General features: G+C 36.0%; 1 long non-coding RNA gene across 1 annotated transcript; it reads left to right on the forward strand.

Annotated features, from left to right (window-relative positions):
- The first annotated feature begins 13,402 nt into the window (after positions 1-13,402).
- On the forward strand, positions 13,403-14,029 carry LOC110905786. Its single transcript, XR_002573412.2, has 2 exons — positions 13,403-13,792; positions 13,900-14,029. It is a non-coding gene; the product is annotated as an uncharacterized LOC110905786 (long non-coding RNA).
- Positions 14,030-18,548: the final 4,519 nt, after the last annotated feature.

The raw sequence follows: 18,548 nt of genomic DNA on the forward strand, positions 1-18,548 counted from the left end.
GATTTTGTAGGAATTGCCGGAGATCCCAAGATGGTATCGTGGATCATGAATCGGTATTTTTTCTCAAAATTGAAAATAATCGGTAACGTCAATCAAACAAACGGTAAAAAGGTTTGTTTGTGTTTTTCTTACAAGAGTTATTAGACAAGTTTATGTTTTGCAAGTGGTACAAAGGATTCTGAACTGCAAATGGTAAATCAAGGACATTAACTTGTACTTGGATTTTCCTACATATGATCGAAAAACAAGATGATGAAGTAACCCCGTACCTAAACTGTTTGGTAAACAAACTAATTTTCCGGAAAAACCATTTTGATTAAAACAAACTTAAGTGTTTTGAAATCATAATGGGAAGATAGTTTGTTGTGAGGGGGAGTTCTGATTGTTTACGCCAAGTGGATGGCGAATTGAAGCGATTCGATATCATGTTGTCACTTTATCTGTATAGTTTGTTTTCAAATTTTCCCAGAAAATCAAAATTGAAACATATTTTGATTTTAGGGGGAGAAAAATTTTAAAAAATTAGAAAATTTGAAAATGTCAAAAACATTGAAAAATTTAAAAACGAGTTTTGTTGTGAAAAAGAGGAAATGATAGTAAATCAGTGGACTATCACAGCACGCTAAAGAAATGTAATGTCAAATGTATTAAACGGTCTCACTGATGATGTGACGATAGGTTTTCGTACATTTAGTAGATTTATTCAGGATATAAACCTAAAATTTCAAACTTGTGAAATTCGTGGGGAACACTACTTGGATATATAGGTAACCCCTGAAATCTCGTTTGAAAGGTCTCGTATTCTAATATACTAGGTGTTTATACTCTATGATGTCTGGGGTATTATTCCGGGACTTCTGCTGAACGGTAGTTCTGACCTAGTCCTTGGCTAATACTTTCCGCAAAATGCTTGAAACATAGCATAAAGCCCTCAGCTGATTAGATAATAAAATTGATAATCATCTGTTGTAGCTGAAAAGATCCTCTAAAGGGGACACACTGCTAAGTCGAAGCTGATATCTCTCTGCTGAACGGAAGTTCTGACCTGAGATCCCTCAGTTCTCGCATTTAACCCCTAATTTATGTACAGATATCATTGTAGTATTCTTGCCTGTAAGACTGAATATTGGGATTCTGGAGACGGGAGTATATTCAAGAGGTGGGACACATGAATCGAACTAAGTTCATAAAACACTTAAATAGTATCCTGAATAGATTGAAAATTGTATGAAAATTTAAGAGGACAACTATATCGTCAATCAACGTGAATCGTTTAGAACTTAAAATGTCTAAAAGCTTAATGGTGCGTGTGATGTGTCTCAAAAACTGATATGATCCTCTTACACAAACTCACAAAAATATGTTTGTGCATATTTCATTTCTGCATTTAATTCCTGTCTTTGCATTCATGTTTCTTATTTTGAAAAATCCAAAAAGATTTTCGACAACTGATGTTGGAGAGCTGACATTCAAAATCTCAAAGGCTAAACATGATGAACAGATAGGTTGGTTAACTGGTTTGAAATGTTTAAGATAATTCATTAATTTGAATTAGAAATTGGAATGTTTCAAATTTTATCAGATTTAAATGTGAAAATTCTCAAATGTTCAGTTGATTCATTAAGTTGAATCGCAACTTTATTGGTTTGTAATAGAGAGGTTGAGATGTGCAGGTTTCGAATTTTTGTTGCTACGAAAAGCCAGACTACGATCCCAACAGCTAAGTCTAAGGGGGAGTCTGAAGACGAGCTTAAAGCAAAAGGAGCTTGTATTCGGAAAGCAAGGCGTCGATCCCAAAAGCACGGAAGCTTGACGAAAGGGGGAGCCTAAAGAGTCTGAAGAAAAAGAGCAACGGAAGCTGAAAACAGATCCACCGGGATTCTGTTCAATCTAGAGTAGTTGAAGACTCTCACTAAAGATTCCGTCAACATCCAAGGGGGAGTTTGTTAGTGCAGTTGTCTGTCGACTACATCTTCGTTCGAGTTTTAGTTTTAGAGAAAGTCAAGTTGCTACGAGTTTCACTACGAGATTGACTACGGCAATATCCAAGGGGGAGATTGTTGATGCATTTATTGTCTATCGCCTTCGTCAATCCGAGTCGTAGTGAAAAGCCGGAAGATATCAAGCGCATAATGTCGTATCTAGATAGAAATGGCAAGGTGGCAAACTTGTAATTAATGATAACTATCATTAAAGTGCCTTGACCATATAAATAGGGGATTATGTCATGAGTTAGTTAGATTTTGATAGAAGATTTGGAGAAGACTTGGAGAGAAGACTTTCTAGAGAGAGAAAGTAGAGAGAGAAAGTATTGTATTTGTGATTCTTGTACCGTACACGTCAAGTTTAGCAATGGAATCACATTAGTAGTACGTTATCGTGTGTTCGGTCACGTTCGTTCACGGATTCCGCACGTGAAACGTTCGTTACGCAATCGAACGGTCTCAAAACCTGTCCTACAATATTTCTACAAATGATAATCTACAATTGGTAAAATCAATCAAACTTATTTTCCGGAAAAACCATTTTGATTAAAACAAACTTAAGTGTTTTGAAATCTAAATGGGAAAATAGTTTGTTGATAGGGGGAGTTCTGATTGTTTATGCCTAGTGAATGGCGAATTGAGGAGATTCGATATCAGTTATCATGTTCTGTATAGTTTGTTTTCAATTTTCATTAGATGTATTTAAATTTTAGGGGGAGTAAGAATTTTTAGAGAAAATCCAAAAACATCAGAAAATTTGAAAAAGTCAAAAACATGATAAAATCAAAAATGAGTTTTTGTTGCATAAAAGAGGAAATGATAGTACATCAGTGGACTATCACAACACGCTAAAGAATTGGAAAGTTTAAATGTGATAAACGATCTTACTACGGATGTGTCAGTAGATTTTCTCACATTTAGTAGATTGAAACGAGATATAAACCTAAATCAAACTTGCTTAATTCATGGGTAACTATTCTTGGATATATGGGTAACCCCCGAAATCTTGTTTGAAAGGTCCCGTATTCTGAGATACTAGGTCTTTATGCTCAGTGATATCTGGGGTATTATCCCGGGACTTCTGCTGTATGGAAGTACTGACCTAGTCCCCGAATAATACTTTCTGCAAAAAGCTTTGAAATATAAGCGCCGCCCTCAGCAAACTGATTAAACAATAAAATTGGTAATCTTTGCTGTTGTAACAAAAGATCCTCTAAAGGGGACCCACCAAAAGTCGAAGCCGTCATCTCTCTGCGTATACGGAAGTATCGACCTGAGCTCTCACGGCCCTCGCATATTACCCCTTTACAGATATCATCTGTGGTATACTCACCTGTAAGACTGAATATTTGGGATCTGGATACGGGAGTATATTCAAGTGGAGTGATACACAATTAAGTTTAAGTCTCTAAAACATTAATATCGTATCTCGAATCGATTGAAATTTGTGTGAAAATTTAAGTGGACAAACATACTGACAATCTAGGTAAATTGTTTATAATTGAGTATGTTTAAAGCTTAACGGTGTTGGTGATTTGTCTCAAAACTGATATGATCCTCTTGCACGAGCTCACAAAAAATATTGTTTGTAAATAGTTTATTTCTGCATTTTAGTTTCTTTATTTCAAAATACAAAAAGATTTTTGGTGTGTTTTAGCATAAATTTTTGAAAATTCAAAAAGATTTTCGACAACTAATGTTGAATTAAATGTTTTTCAACATTCCGAGTGCTAAACATGATGAGCAATTCTTGAGGGGGAGTGTGTGTGTGAAATTAAATGTTTTCATAATCTAACATGTCAAGTGGTTCATCAAAATCTGTGTTTGTTTTGAATGAGAATCTGGATTGATGCAAGTTCATATGTTTAAAATATGTATGTGAAAGAAATTTACTCTGAGGTAGAGTTTATGCAGGAAAGCCAGACAACGATCCTGAAGATGTTGCTGAAGATCAAAGGAATGCCAGCAAATCGAGAGGGGGAGTCTGAAGCTAGAAAGCTAGAAGCCCAAAGACTGATCAAGACTGAAGATGTGAAGCCACAACAATGGTGTGACTCGATAGTCGACTCCATCAACATCTGAGGGGGAGTCTGTTGGTGCACTACATCTGCTGATTACGTCTTGTATCGAGTCATACGTCTTAAATGTTAGATCTGGGCACAATATACGAGAAATAGTGAGATTGTATAGAGTTTAGATAGTTGGATCGCTCATTTGGTCTATTAGGATTTAGGACCGCTTAAATGTCAACATGTTAGGATCGCTCGTTCGGACAAGTATGGGTCGCTCGAGTGACAACTTGTATGGACCGCTCGAATTACATGTGTGGGCCGCTTATTGGGCCTGTCCAATAAGCGGTTCCAGATCCTTATATATACCCTTGGGGCGATCTCAGTTGTAACGTTTGGTAAAATCTAGTACCGAAGTGCTGCCGGATCGAGAACTCGTTGTATTTACCGTCAAATCAATACAAAAAGTGTTTAAAGTGAATTGTGTGCTATTCCTACGTTGATTACTTGTTATTCCGCACCTGTAATTGACGAAAACGCCTCTGATCGACTCATTCGGGTCGCCAAAACGATCCTACAATATGGCTATGTGGGGCTACATCAAGTATGAATCTTTGAAAGAATTTTGTAAATGGAAGCCACATAATCCAAAGCGTGTGCAAAGGGTAGATCCAGAGACTGGTGTTACAGAGACTATCCTTAATGTTAAGCCTCCGAGAACAATGAAGACAATTCCAATGCCTCAGATGGAACAAGATTTCTATAAAGGCTTCATTGGTTGGGTTTATAGTTGTATTTCAACTGAAGCAATCATTACTTACAGAGCTGGTGGGGAGATTCGAGAAATTCATGTTTATCATCCAATGTGGCTGGTAAATTACTCGGCGAAGGATATAGAATGTCTTTTCATCAACAAGATTCACTATCAACCAGCACATAGAGATCAAGCGCAGCAGTTTCAACGTGTAGTTTCCCTTTGCTTTCAGAAAGGCATCAATTCTGAAAGTAAATGGAAATCATCTTGGTGGTCACTTGACGAGAAGGTGAAAAGAAAAGCTAAGCGTGAACGTCAAAAGCTTGAAGAAAAGAAAGGTACGTTTGTGCAGATGCAAGCTGAAGAAGAGAAAGCGGGGAAGAAAGAGAATGAAAGAATAAGGGTTGCGCTGAGCAGGAAGCCAAAGCCAAGGGAAGAGACGTATAGAGCTGTTTGAAGACCCGAAGACCAGGACTGAAGACTGCGGCTGTATCAAAGGGGGAGTTTGTTAGTGCATTATGTCTAAAGCCTATGCCTTAAGTCTAGGGTCTAAATATGTCAAGTTTGTATACTTTAGGAGTCTGATATGTAAAGTTTTGATGTTTTAATAGGGGTTCCATTTGAACTATGTTTGTTATCTTTCAAACGGAAGGGTATGAATGGTGACCGTTTGAAGTTGTTTGTGTTAACTTCAAACGGAAGGGTCAGGTCTGTGGTGTACTATTACTCTGCCGGATTTTCACGTGAAATTGAATGAGAAGCAAGTAGTTAAAGTATCTGCAAAGCATCTTCATCTGTTTTCTACTCTTTTCTGTCTGATTCTACTCTGTTTGAGTGTTTCCGCCACTCAAATAGTGTGTATTACTCAAATTGACTCATTCGAGTGGTCAAAACCGATCCTATAGTTGCTATAATACCTACAGAGTGGTGGTGGCCGGAGACTCGTCGACAAAGGAACGGTCAGTTAACCGGCGCCACTCCAGTTGCCGGAGCCGGAGAAGAGAGGCAAGAGGAGAGCAGAGCTGGTTGTTTGGTTGTGTGTTTGGAGTATAGATCGAGAGGGGATGTAGGTTTTGTGTGTGTGTCTTGTTTTGAGGAGATGAAGGTCTGCAAAGAAGAAAGAATTAGGAAGGAGAAGAAAGGTGTAAGCGGTGACCACCGAGTGACCACCGGCGACTGCCGATTAGCATCAAGTTTTCAAGTTGTTCTTATACCCAGTGTCCAGTCGCAATTCAGGTATGTAAGTTTGGATTGTTATATGTTCTAAGCATATTTTAACTTGAATTGATTCTTGAATTAATTGAAGCATATAGCTTATGAGAAAATGGGTGTTAAAGGTGATTAGTGGAAATGGATTTGAACACAGAGAAGATGCAATAGATATATTGAGATAGGTTGGTTTGGGTCCAAATGATGTTCAAATCGGTGTTTATTTTGAATTCATGTATTTTTTTTCTTGAGGTTTTGAGTGAATGAAATTGTTAAATGTATCAGTGATGTTTAACTAGGTACTCATGGCCAAGTGTTTGTTTGATTGTGAAATGAATATGCACACTTGTTGGTCGATTTGTTGATTTGTCGAAATGGGGTTTTTGTATGTAGAGGTTTAATTGGGGATGGGTTGTGTAAAGTGTTAAAAAAACAGCTCCATCCCTTGTTACAGTTGAGTATGTATAAATATGACCCATAAATTTTTAACGTAAAACTGTACCGTTGACCCGTAAATTTTTTTAACGTAAAACGTAAAAAAGTATAACGTAAAACGTAAACCGTAAACTTTTTAACGTAAAACGTAAACTCTTTAACGTAGAACATAAATTTTTTAACGTAGAACGTAAACTTTTTAATGTAAAAACGTAAAGTTTTTAACATAAAACATAAATTTTTTAACGTAAAACGTAAAAAGTTTGACGTAAATCGTAAACTTTTTAACATAAAACGTAAACTTTTTAACGTAAAACGTAAACTTTTTAACGCAACACGTAACCTTTCTAACGTAAAACGTAAAACTTTTTTTATGTAAATCGTAAAACGTAAAAACGGCGCGTAAAAAAACGGGGCGTTAAAAAAACGGCGCGTGAAAGAGCCGGGCGTAAAAACGGCACGTTAAAAAGTGACGCGTGAAAATGCCGGACGTAAAAACGCAAAACGTAAAAATTTTAACGTAAAACGTAAAAAAATTTCGTAAAATGTAAAAAGTTTCATGTAAAACGTAAAACGTAAAAAGTTTAAAAAGTTTAACGTAAAACGTAAACTTTTTAACGTAAAACGTAAATTTTATGTAAAACATAAACTTTTATGTAAAACGTAAAACTTTTTCAACGTAATTGTAAAACGTGAAAAACCGTGTGATAAAACGGCGTCGGCGCAAGAGGCGTGAATACGGGGCATAAACCCACCGTGAAAAAAACAGGACGTAAAAAACGCCGCGTTAAAACGGGTCGTAAAAAACGGCGCAAGAAAAAACGCCACTTGAAAAAGCCGAGCGTAAAAAACGTCGTGCAAAAACGACGCGTTAAAAAACGATGCGTGAAAAAGCCGGACGTAAAACGGCGTGCAAAAACCGGCGCGCAAAAAAAAAACTTTCGTTAAAAAAAATTGAATTTAAAAATGATTTTAATAAAAAAAATTTGTTTAAAAAATAAAAAAGTAATATAATAATAAAAAAAGTACTAAAAAAATAATAAAGACTAAAAGACAAAAAAAAAATATTTTACTAAACTACCCTTTTCAATTAAAAAATTAAAGACATAATAAGACAAAATGTATTTAATATTAATTTTGGTTACTTTTAATCTCATCCATCCATCTTGTTGATCTAGTGGCTAGAAAGTGGTTCTCTCGGTTCTTACAACTGGAGGTGGTTTTCATTTTAGCGGTCCCCTAGTCAACTAATCATTAATTATCATACATATAATCTACAAAATCTACACATATCAAAATTTTCCTACATATACCCTATATATTATAGAATTTTATCCTACACAGTCGAAATTTATCCGACACACCTCGAAATATATCCTACACGACTCGTAATTTATCCTACACAGCTAGTAATTTATTCTACACTTTAAATTAAGTTGTTTTTTTAATTTGGAAAAAGTATAAATTTTGAAAAAGAGTTACCAATTTAATTTAGTTAGTTATTAAAGGGAAAGAATACAAATTAATGATTTTTGTGTGACAACCCTCAAAATTTCAGGTACTGTACAAATTAATTAATCTTAATTACGTGCTTAATGACTGTGCTTGATTACAACTAATAATTTAAACTGCTCTATGATTCTATATCATATATACATGCATCACTTTTTATACAATCACTCCATTCATTACACGCCAACATTAGTGACATACTTGATGCACTTAGCACAGTTGACACACTGAACGGTTGATTCAGAAATAATGCTGACAATACCAGCACATAGACAGACAATGTTTATATGGCCAGTGTGAGCCAGGGATAGGGTACTACACTGGTTTGGAGTGTAGGGAAGTGAGGACCATAAGACTGCGTCATCAGGTGATAGATATAGTGCCGGGAAGTGCCTAAAACTCATTTTAAGTACAGAATTCTGCATTCTTTTATAAAATTCAGCATTTTATTGTACCAGTAGAATACACAAATATGGCAGAGTGGTCATGTATACTTTCCTAAGTGCCAGGAATGATTTCGTTACAAAAAGATGCATAAAAGACACTATACGGTACAATTTAACACTTTAACGGAACGATACGTAACCGAACAACCGGACATTACCCGGGACACTAAATTATTGTCAATAGCATTTCTTTACTATTTTTGGCTAGTCATGGTACCCGTTTGCCATAGCACCCATTAAAAATCATTTTCCTACACATACAAGTCCATACTTACAATTTAACTGCTTAGTTACCATTTAGTCACAACTTTTACAAATTACCCCCCCCCCCCAACCGATTTTTCAGCAAATCATGACCATATATTTTGTGGAGATATTATTCTTGCAATCTTGATTGTGGTTGGCCAAGAGATAGGTGATCATGACCTTAGGAATTAGGGTGGCTCATGGGTAAGAGCATCTCTACATGCATTGGGCAATCAAGATCACTCATCATTGCAAATCCACACTCTCTCACTCACCCCACCCCTTATTTTCGGCTCCCCCCTCCCCCATAACCGAAATCACCACCACCATCTCTCATAACTTCATCTTCTCCATACAAGTCCCCTTTCCAAGCTTAAAGATCATTCAAAGTAGTTACAAGTTGGAAGGCTCTCAAAGAAGCTTTGTTCAAGACTTTAGCACTATCATTTCTTCATCACTAAGATTGTTACCCTAGCCTTGTGCTAGCAGTAAGTCCCTTCACACCATTGTTTCATCTTGTTCTTTGTTATGATATTTAGTAGGATGATGATAATCAAGTAACACAAGAAAATGAACACTAAAAAGATGAACATGAAATTCTGCATAAAAACCCTATATAAAAAGTTTGTATGAAGTTGAAATCTGGTTGGTTAGGGTTGGTTAAGGCATGATTGAAGTTTGAACATTAGGTCATCGATAAACCATGGTTAGGACCCTTGTTGATGCGTTTTTAGTAACTTTTACATTGTAAACAGCAAGCTGATTGGTATTTCCAGCCAACTTCAACAGGCTGTAACTGGACCGTTTTAAATGGAAAAACTGATTTTCTGAAGCCTAAAATATGCATTTTGGAATAACCGAACAAATAGCACTGGAATCGTAATTTTTCGAGGTCGTTTACTATTTTTAAAGGACTGTTTTTGGACAGCAGCTTAAGCTGTGTTTTTACTGCAGAAAAAGTGTGTTGTATTCGGAGTCATAACTTGAAACCTGAGTAGAATCAACTCATGGAATTTTTACAGTAGATGGTCACCGTTGTTACGATGATCCTCCAACTAGAGTTTCATCAATCGGACTTACGGTTAATTTTTAGTGAATTATTCCGTAAACTGAAATCAGAAAGTAACAAATCTGATTGTAGTCGGGTAAATAAATTTGTATAAAATATTGGTAACGAACTGGACCCTGATATTTTTACACAATAAAATTTGGATCGTGTGAGACATTCTGTAGAAATTTGGGAATTTTTAGAAAAGGTTAACTATTTTATAAAAATCCTCGAAAACAGACCAGTTTTGGGTAATGAAGCTGAAATAAAGTAAGTAATGCTTTGTATGTCTAAACGTCGGTTTGATTATTGAGAACGATCTACGGGATATATGTAAAAGAAAAAGATATGCTATGAGGCATGGGCACCCCTATTTACAAAGGAGACTATGAAGAAATTTTCCGAAAATCCTAACACTTGACAAATATTTTTGAGACGGGTGTTTACTAGTATACTTTAGATTTTGTTTTCAAAGATAAAACTCGTCATAATATTTATCACAAAATACAAAGTATCGGAGGTTAGTTTCATACATGAATATGGTTAAATATATATTCTCTAAAAGGGACTTAAAAAGATGTTTCCGGCATCCCATCCTTGGGAAGGAAACGCGTATATAAGATACTTTAGAAGTATTGATACTAGAATATGGAATGAACAAGTATTCCAACACGACATATGATTAAGTTGAAATATTAATTATTTTGACAAATAATTATCACTCGAAATAATATTAGAAACGTAACTCAAAAACATAAATACTGAGACAAGGCACGACCCGTTCGTCTAATATACGTTAGACCATTGTAGGTAGTCGTGTTTGCTGAGGAGATTTGGGTTACAAGTACCGAAGACGCAATACTGTGAGTTCATGCCCCCCTTTTCTCTTTAACTGTTTTCAGTTTTACACCTCGGGGGTGAAATACATGTTACAGACATTTACAGGCATTACAGACATTTATTTACATGGCATGGTTAGCTTAAGGAGGGTTTTTATTACGCGAACATGTGAGTGGTGGGCATGACACTTAAGGCTGTTAATCCTCGTTGTAGGACCGAGGGACATTAGTGATAGATCTATTTGGGTGTAGCGAGCCCCACTCCTGAGTCCGCTGAGTGGACCATGAGATGACTAAGTGCCCGACGCACAAATCCGCTAGGTTTGAGTCTTCGTGCATCACTTCACACTTATCATTGGCTTTGCAACCCAATGGTGGTCTCTTTTTCCTTAATTGCTACGTACCAGGGATTTTCATACATACAGACATTTTTACAAAGGTTTATACATACTCATTTACACATGAACTCGCTCAACTTTTGTTGATTTTTCAAACTACATGTAATTTAGGGAATTAGTAAACGGATCTGGCGGGCGTTGGAGTTCTTAAGCTGCGTTGTGAATAAAGATGTCATCCAAGTCATTAGGGCTTAGGAGGCGTATCTTAATCCTGGACGAGATACGTGGTCCTAAACTCGGGGTTGTTTTAAAATCTTTTGTTGAGTCTTTTTGAACTCCTTAAAACATGTTATGGTTGGTAACTTGAATTTGGTCTCGTCATTTCAGGCAATTACGTTGTACTACTTTTAAACTTAAATTATTGGATGTACATTTACTGGTTTTATCATATAGTGTTGTTATGATCATATGCAATGGTATTAAAAAGTCACACCAAATAACCCACGCTTCCGCAAAAGTCAGGGTGTGACATTTTGTAAATTTACCAATATACCCTTATATTAAAATTAAATGCAAATATTAAATGAAGTAAAATGAAGCATTCTTATTGGTTGAAACTTCTTTTTTTTTCTTCTTACAAAAAAATTCTTCTCATTTGAACCCTTCACTATATATATATATATATATGTATATATATATATATATGGTAGGGATATGGTAAAAAATGTTTAAAATGTGAGAAGGATAAGAAGTGTTTTAAACCATTGGATATTTGATCTAATGGTTGAGATCAATAGGGTATAAAATGTAAATTGTGTTTTAATTAGAAGGACCTTATGTAAAATTGAAGGGCAATAGTGTCTTTTCGGATGTTTCAAATATGGTAACTGTATCCTACACAACCAGAACCCCCATTATTCTCCTAAAAACTAGCGACTTCCCTTTAAAAGTTGATTATCCGATTTCCTTGACTATTGTAAGTCACTGTACAGTTTAATTAACAATAATATGTTGATTTAAATCAGTTAATAATCATAAAACACTATGAACTAGAAAATTAAGATGTCTGTACAGAATATAACACTATTGATTGGGGATAAAACAATATGAAAGGAAATTAAGATGTCTGTACAGAATATAACACTATTGATTGGGGATAAAACACTATACATATAAATATAAAAAAATAACACCGTTAATGATAAAACACTAAAACAAAAACTTACCCTAAACAATTCAATGTATAAAACACTATTGATTGGGGATAAAACACTATGAAAGGAAATTAAGATGTCTGTAAAGAATATAACACTATTGATTGGGGATAAAACACTATGAAAGGAAATTAAGATGTCTGTACAGTATATAACACTATTGATTGGGGATAAAACACTATACATATAACACTGTTAATGTATAGAACACTATGTAAGGAAATTAAGATGTCTGTACATAATATAAAACTATTGATCATCGATATGACACTATACATCTAAATATAAAGAAAAAATATAACTTCGTTCATGAGAAAACACTAAAACAATTATACTTGATTAAGAATTGATGAAGAATGATGCGTACATGAAATTAATTGATAAAACACTAAAATTCGAAAGAATCCCTAAAATATCTTATCGCCAGTTTTTTTGGCAGTTATCTTGGAATCAATTAATTGATAATAATTGATAAGAATGAAAAATTACTAATACACCCTTTTGAATTAATTAAGATAAAGGACACTTGTCATTCCCAAATTATTTCTCACACTTATCACAAAAGTTGAACTTTGTACAGGATCCTCTACCTATATATATATATATATATATATTTATATATATATATATATATATGGTTAGGTTAACGTACAAATGCCCTTATCGTACATTACGTACGCTACAATCTCAGCCGTCCGATCATCTTCCCGCATTGAATTCGCATGTTGTTTTTTTTTTGTAACAATTTCGCATGTTGGTTTTTTAACATGCGATTTCATCAAAATTACCACATGCGAAATTGTTACAAAAAAACAAAATGCTATTTCATCAAAATTATCACATGCGAAATTGGTACAAAAAACAACATGCGAATTCATCAAAAATTATCACATGCGAAATTGTTATAAAAAAACATGCTATTTCATCAAAATTATCACATGCGAAATTGGTAAAAAACAACAACATGCGAATTCATCAAAAATTATCACATGCAAAATTGTTATAAAAAAACAACATGCGATTCTAAAATGCGAGAAGATGATCTGACGGCTGAGATTGAAGCGTACGTAATGTACGATAAGCAATATTGTACAGTACTCTTTACCTATATATATATATATATATATATATATATATATATATATATATATATATATATATATATATATATATATATATATATATATATATATATATATTCTATATATAATATACATATCCAAAGGACTTCTTAAGGTCATTGGAATTTCTTTAAAACACCTCTAAAGCATGATGTACAAGTCTTTTAAGCACCATAAAACTTCACTTTCCACTTATACCCTTTCACACAAACCAAACACGCGGACACCATTACGTGACTAGGGTTTCTAGATCTCATCCTCTGCTCACTCTCTCTCTCTCTCTCAATGGCGATTCGAGATCTAGGGTTTCTCCCAGATCGAATGATGTACAATGTTCTAATGCAAAAACGGATTTCGTGGCTTTTAAACACCCTTAAATCTTTTGGGCGGCCTTTTGAATTTCAAAAGCCCTAAACATTTTCAGATCTGAACAAAAACCAACCACGAATACACTTTCAGATCTCACATCTCCTCCTTGGTTTCTGCGACACGCTATCTTTGTCCCTTCTCTGGTTCTAGAGATGCTGATCGTCGTGTCAAGGAAGAGGTATGCGACGAAGCTGCGGTGGTGGAACCTCTGAAGATGGACAGTGATGGCGGCGGTTAGGGTTCGAGCCGCGAAACCAACTTTTTGAGGTTTAATGTTTGATGTTCATCATTAGGCAACAACATTGGTTCATGCATATTTTCTTAATTTCATTAAACTTTCAAACCCTAATTTTGTTCTATTTTACTCTGCCCAGATTTGCTCTTTGCTTTGGAGATTCTGTTCAACGAGATAGTAAGCGTTCAATTTCATAGTCCTTTTTTATGATTTATTTCATTTGTTTTTTTAGATCATGAACACTTTCAGATCTTGAACAAAACAACCCAGATAAAAACCCACCACACCATTTTTTAGTTTTTTTTATGGGGTGAAGAACAAAAAAACTGCATTCTCTTTTGTATGGTGCTTTGATTGAGTGGTTTTTAAGAACGCACATATTTATTATTTGTGTACAAAGGGCTACACAGGGATTTCAGTGTTATCATGTTCGTTTTACTAACAACCTTAATTCATAATTCAACAAGTGTAGAATACTTAAAAAATAGATAAGAAGATTGGAGCTGCAACTGCACATGAAGTTCGAGCCATGGTACCGATCCTTTTTCATAGATTCGATAAAAAATGATAAGTTGTATGGTTTAAGTTTTGAATATAAATGTATTGTTTAAAGATTGGGGTGATGGTGATGGTTGTGACAACCCGTACTCTCATTGTCGATAGAAGGGCACCTTATTAACATTCCTATTTTATTATTGTTACTATTCTTATTATTATTAAATAAAAATCTGTGACGAGATAAACGTACCATTTAACCGAAAACCAGGGCCAAGCGTGTTTAATTTAATACAAGCATGTATATATGCTAACAATTAAATTGAGGTATCTAATTAGAATGAACAAGTATTGTTTAAATGGGTCATGGCACCTAATGGGTTCGTGTACATGTGCCAAGCCCAACCCACTCACAAACTCTACCACGTATAATATATACAATATATATTCCCTTCTCATTCTCAAAACCCTAACACACCCACACATACAAACAGCCGCGTCACTCCTCTTTTCCCCGTCTCTAAGATCGGCCACCGGAGACCCGAATTCCGGGGCCGTTTTCCGACTGGCTACACTTTAAATCCCATAAAACTCCACCTCTTCCTCTTCTGTCTCTGTAACACACATACTTCAATGACTTCAAAAAAAAAAAAAGATTTTTTTTAAGAGCAAACAAATGAGAGAGGACAACAGAGAGATGAGTATCAACGGTAGTGACGGCGGTGTTGCGGCGGTGGGCTCACGATTGAGCAGCGACGGCGTCCGGTGACATGTGAAGCAGCGAACGCCCAAGATAAAGCTAGCTGTAGAACCCCTGACAGCGACAGCAGCACTGTGGTTCGGGTCCGGCGCACCCGACGGGTTTCAGATGGTTTCGTAGCTCGGGTCCGGCGAGGTGACGTCAGCAGTGGACGGTTGTAGCGTGCATTTATCAGACGCATAGTTATCGGTCAGTAGATAGTTATCAATAATCATCTTGTGCTCTCGTGATTTTCGATTTATGCATAACTGTTGATTAAAAGTGTGGGTTAGGGGATGTTATCTGAAATTTGTTCTGCATTCCTTGGTTATATCTGAGTTTAGTTGGGACGATGTTGAAATTGTGAAGCACCAGCTGTCTAAATATGTATTCAAACAAAAATAAATGTGGAAAAAAAATTGTGAAAATTGAATTATACGAGTGTATCTCAAAAATAGTGTAATGGCTAAGAAAACAGAACTTTTGTATTATTCTTTTAAATTTCGTTTTCATTACATGATATATTCAACGATAATCACATATTTGCTTCTTGAATCAAATTGCATACAACTAACTAGTTGATTAATTCTTAACTTTGATACAATATATATATATATATATATATATATATATATATATATATATATATATATATATATTTTTAGATGTTTATATGGTACGTAGAATAACTAATTGTTCATGTAACGAATGTAGTATCATAAATAATTCTTTTTAATATTTAACTAGCTAAATGATTGTTTTGATGTTTTATTAATAATTCATCCGTGTCACAACGAGAAAGAAATGTAATATGTTTGAGTTTAATGTTCACTATGATGAAACTTGATGGTTTTATAAAAGTCTAAGGGTTTGTACAAAAGCTTAATACTCTGATGATGACAAACGAAAGCTATGATTTGTAAGATGTGTACAAGATGAATTAATTAAAAAGGGTTGATTTCTGAAATGGTGTGTATAAGTAATTGATTTTTGATAAATGTTGAGCATGACTTGTATGAGCTTGAATACGTGCTTTGTGTTATTTTGGTGATCACTGATTCAATATTCACCGTGATTATACTTATACGTGAACTTCGTGAATATAAACTGATTATGTACACGTGCGTACTTTAGGACTTGACCGAGTATTTGTGAGCACATACTTTAGCATACCGAGCAACCCAAGGTGAGTTCATCTCTTGAGCATGCGTCCCGGTGGTTGGGACAGTCAGTGGGTATTCCTGGGAGGGATAAGTCTTTTGGGTAAAAACGGGAATGTTGGATAATATACTCTTCCTATCACCATTAAAGTCCCTCCGTGTTGTTTGGTTACCGGGAAGGTAACATGGTATTAGTTAGTAGCGCTACTTAGGTTTGGCAACCTCACCCCGTTCCTGGGAGGACGGGTGTTGAACTAATGACCTAGTCATGACCAATGCTTTGATAGGAGCATTGGAGAAAGGGCAAAATAATCAGAAGCCGTCTTGTATTGGGGTATTATCAACATTGTTTTCAACATTACTTCGGGAATTAACTTCAATGGATTAACTACATACTTGGTAAACAACGTTTTCGTAAAACTATGAACTCACCAGCGTTGTCTGATACACTTGTTGCATGCTCGCAGGTTGTTAGGCTATATGGATTTGGAACTTGCTGTCTGAAGTAGCTGGAGTGGTCATGGGTCGTGTTGATTGGATTCACTTATTGGAATATTGGTTTTCATATAATTGTTTTGGGAATATTTAACGTATGGTTTTGATAACGCTTCCGCTGAACACATTGGTTTTCGTATAAACTCATGTTGGAATTTTATCATTTAATAGAGAGTTTTATTTTGAAACTTGTGAGTTCAATGTAATTAGTGGCTCATTGTCAGTTCGTCACACGCCTAACAGGGACACTCCCTAGGTGGTATTTTGGGGGTGTGACAGTTTGGTATCAGAGCCATTGGTTATAGTGAACTTGGTTTTAAAACGTTTTCATAAAACCAGACTATAACTGAACAGTTCCGAAATCAACCATGACACTCAGCTCCAGACTGCAAGGTTCGTTTCTCGTTGACTATTGCATAGTATATCTATCTAGTGTTTGCTTATGAATAACATCACACGTGAATGCACACTTAGCACTGCAGTATGAACTTCTATGTTACCAACCCATGTTACGTGTTTTAAGAGTGCGACTCTTCTTGAACTTTCCTGATCTATGTTGTGGCGTCATCTGTCTTATTGCTAGAATTCGGGGAACCTTTTTGCGCGAGTTAAGAGGCACTGAGATAAGCATGCAAATTGCCTTATTATTATGGGTGCACACATAATAATAATGTGGGGTGCATGTGAGTCCCAGTGAGGCTTAACGAGTGTGAGAAGGGTTCTGCTCTGTTAATTGATGTTATGTTAGAACTCAGCAGTCTATAGGAGTCATAGTAGTGATTGTCTCATGCTCGAACATGATTTTTTCACCCCTATCTGAATCCTTACGAATCTCGATGCTATCGAGTATCACTGGATCACACATCCGAACGCTTAGCGAACTGTGTAGGATGTTTGGTGCTAGTACGAACGTCCCTGAGTTGGATGGCTCAGCGTCAAATGATTGGACTATACTTTCCTCACTTATTTTTGTTTGCCGGAACTTAGCGTGTTGACGCCTTAGATCCCGAAGTGCGATCACTTCTGCAACACTCTCGCGACATACCGTGTATTACTCAGCCAACTTACAAGAACGATGGACAAGAGGGTAAACGTAGTACCTTACCGACTTCAGCATTTGAACGACCCGAGTTACCGGCAATGAACAACAGCGATTCGACCCCAATCAAATCCTTAACCCCAGCCAGCAGCGCGTGGGAGTCGACTCTTATGAACCAATCGGGACAAAATCGATGACGACTGACTGTAGAGCGGACTGTGTAACCACCCGCACCATTAGCAGTGCCTTAGGACGTGGCACGGAATGCGAAAAGATGGACCTTGTTGGTGAAAGGACGCAGGACACCGTTGTGACAACTCGTACTTTACCGCCTCGTACATTACGTGTAACCAGTGAACTAGTGTAATTATGTGATTATATTGATTTTATTGAATGTTTGTTTATGTGCATTGTATGTGTATATGTTATAAACGGCCCAAAACGCACAACACCCACTTGATTTCACAAACCCACTCGGTCCATACGGTTGGACTCGAGACCATGAGATAGCCCAAGTGGGGTTTCGGCCCACTTCCTTTCCATACGTACATGTATCTCATTAGGGTTTTTGTTTTCACAATCTTGGCAACCAAGAACACACACAAACACCAAGCTCTCTCTCGGCTCGGAACCGAAGACTGCCGAGCACCCTTCGAAGCCTTTGAATCTGAATCCCTCTCTCCCCATCTCGGTTAGTATGATGTTCATGATGACGTATTTATATGATTTTGTTAGTAACCGGATCACATGCTAGTTGGATCGATTGATGATATTTTGTATTTGGTTATATGTTGTATGAATGCATGATAACCGAATGGTATGTTTCTAATTGTTCTTGTTGTAACCCTGGATCGGTTTGT

Source organism: Helianthus annuus, chromosome 14, assembly GCF_002127325.2.
Source record: "Helianthus annuus cultivar XRQ/B chromosome 14, HanXRQr2.0-SUNRISE, whole genome shotgun sequence".
Taxonomy (NCBI): domain Eukaryota; kingdom Viridiplantae; phylum Streptophyta; class Magnoliopsida; order Asterales; family Asteraceae; genus Helianthus; species Helianthus annuus.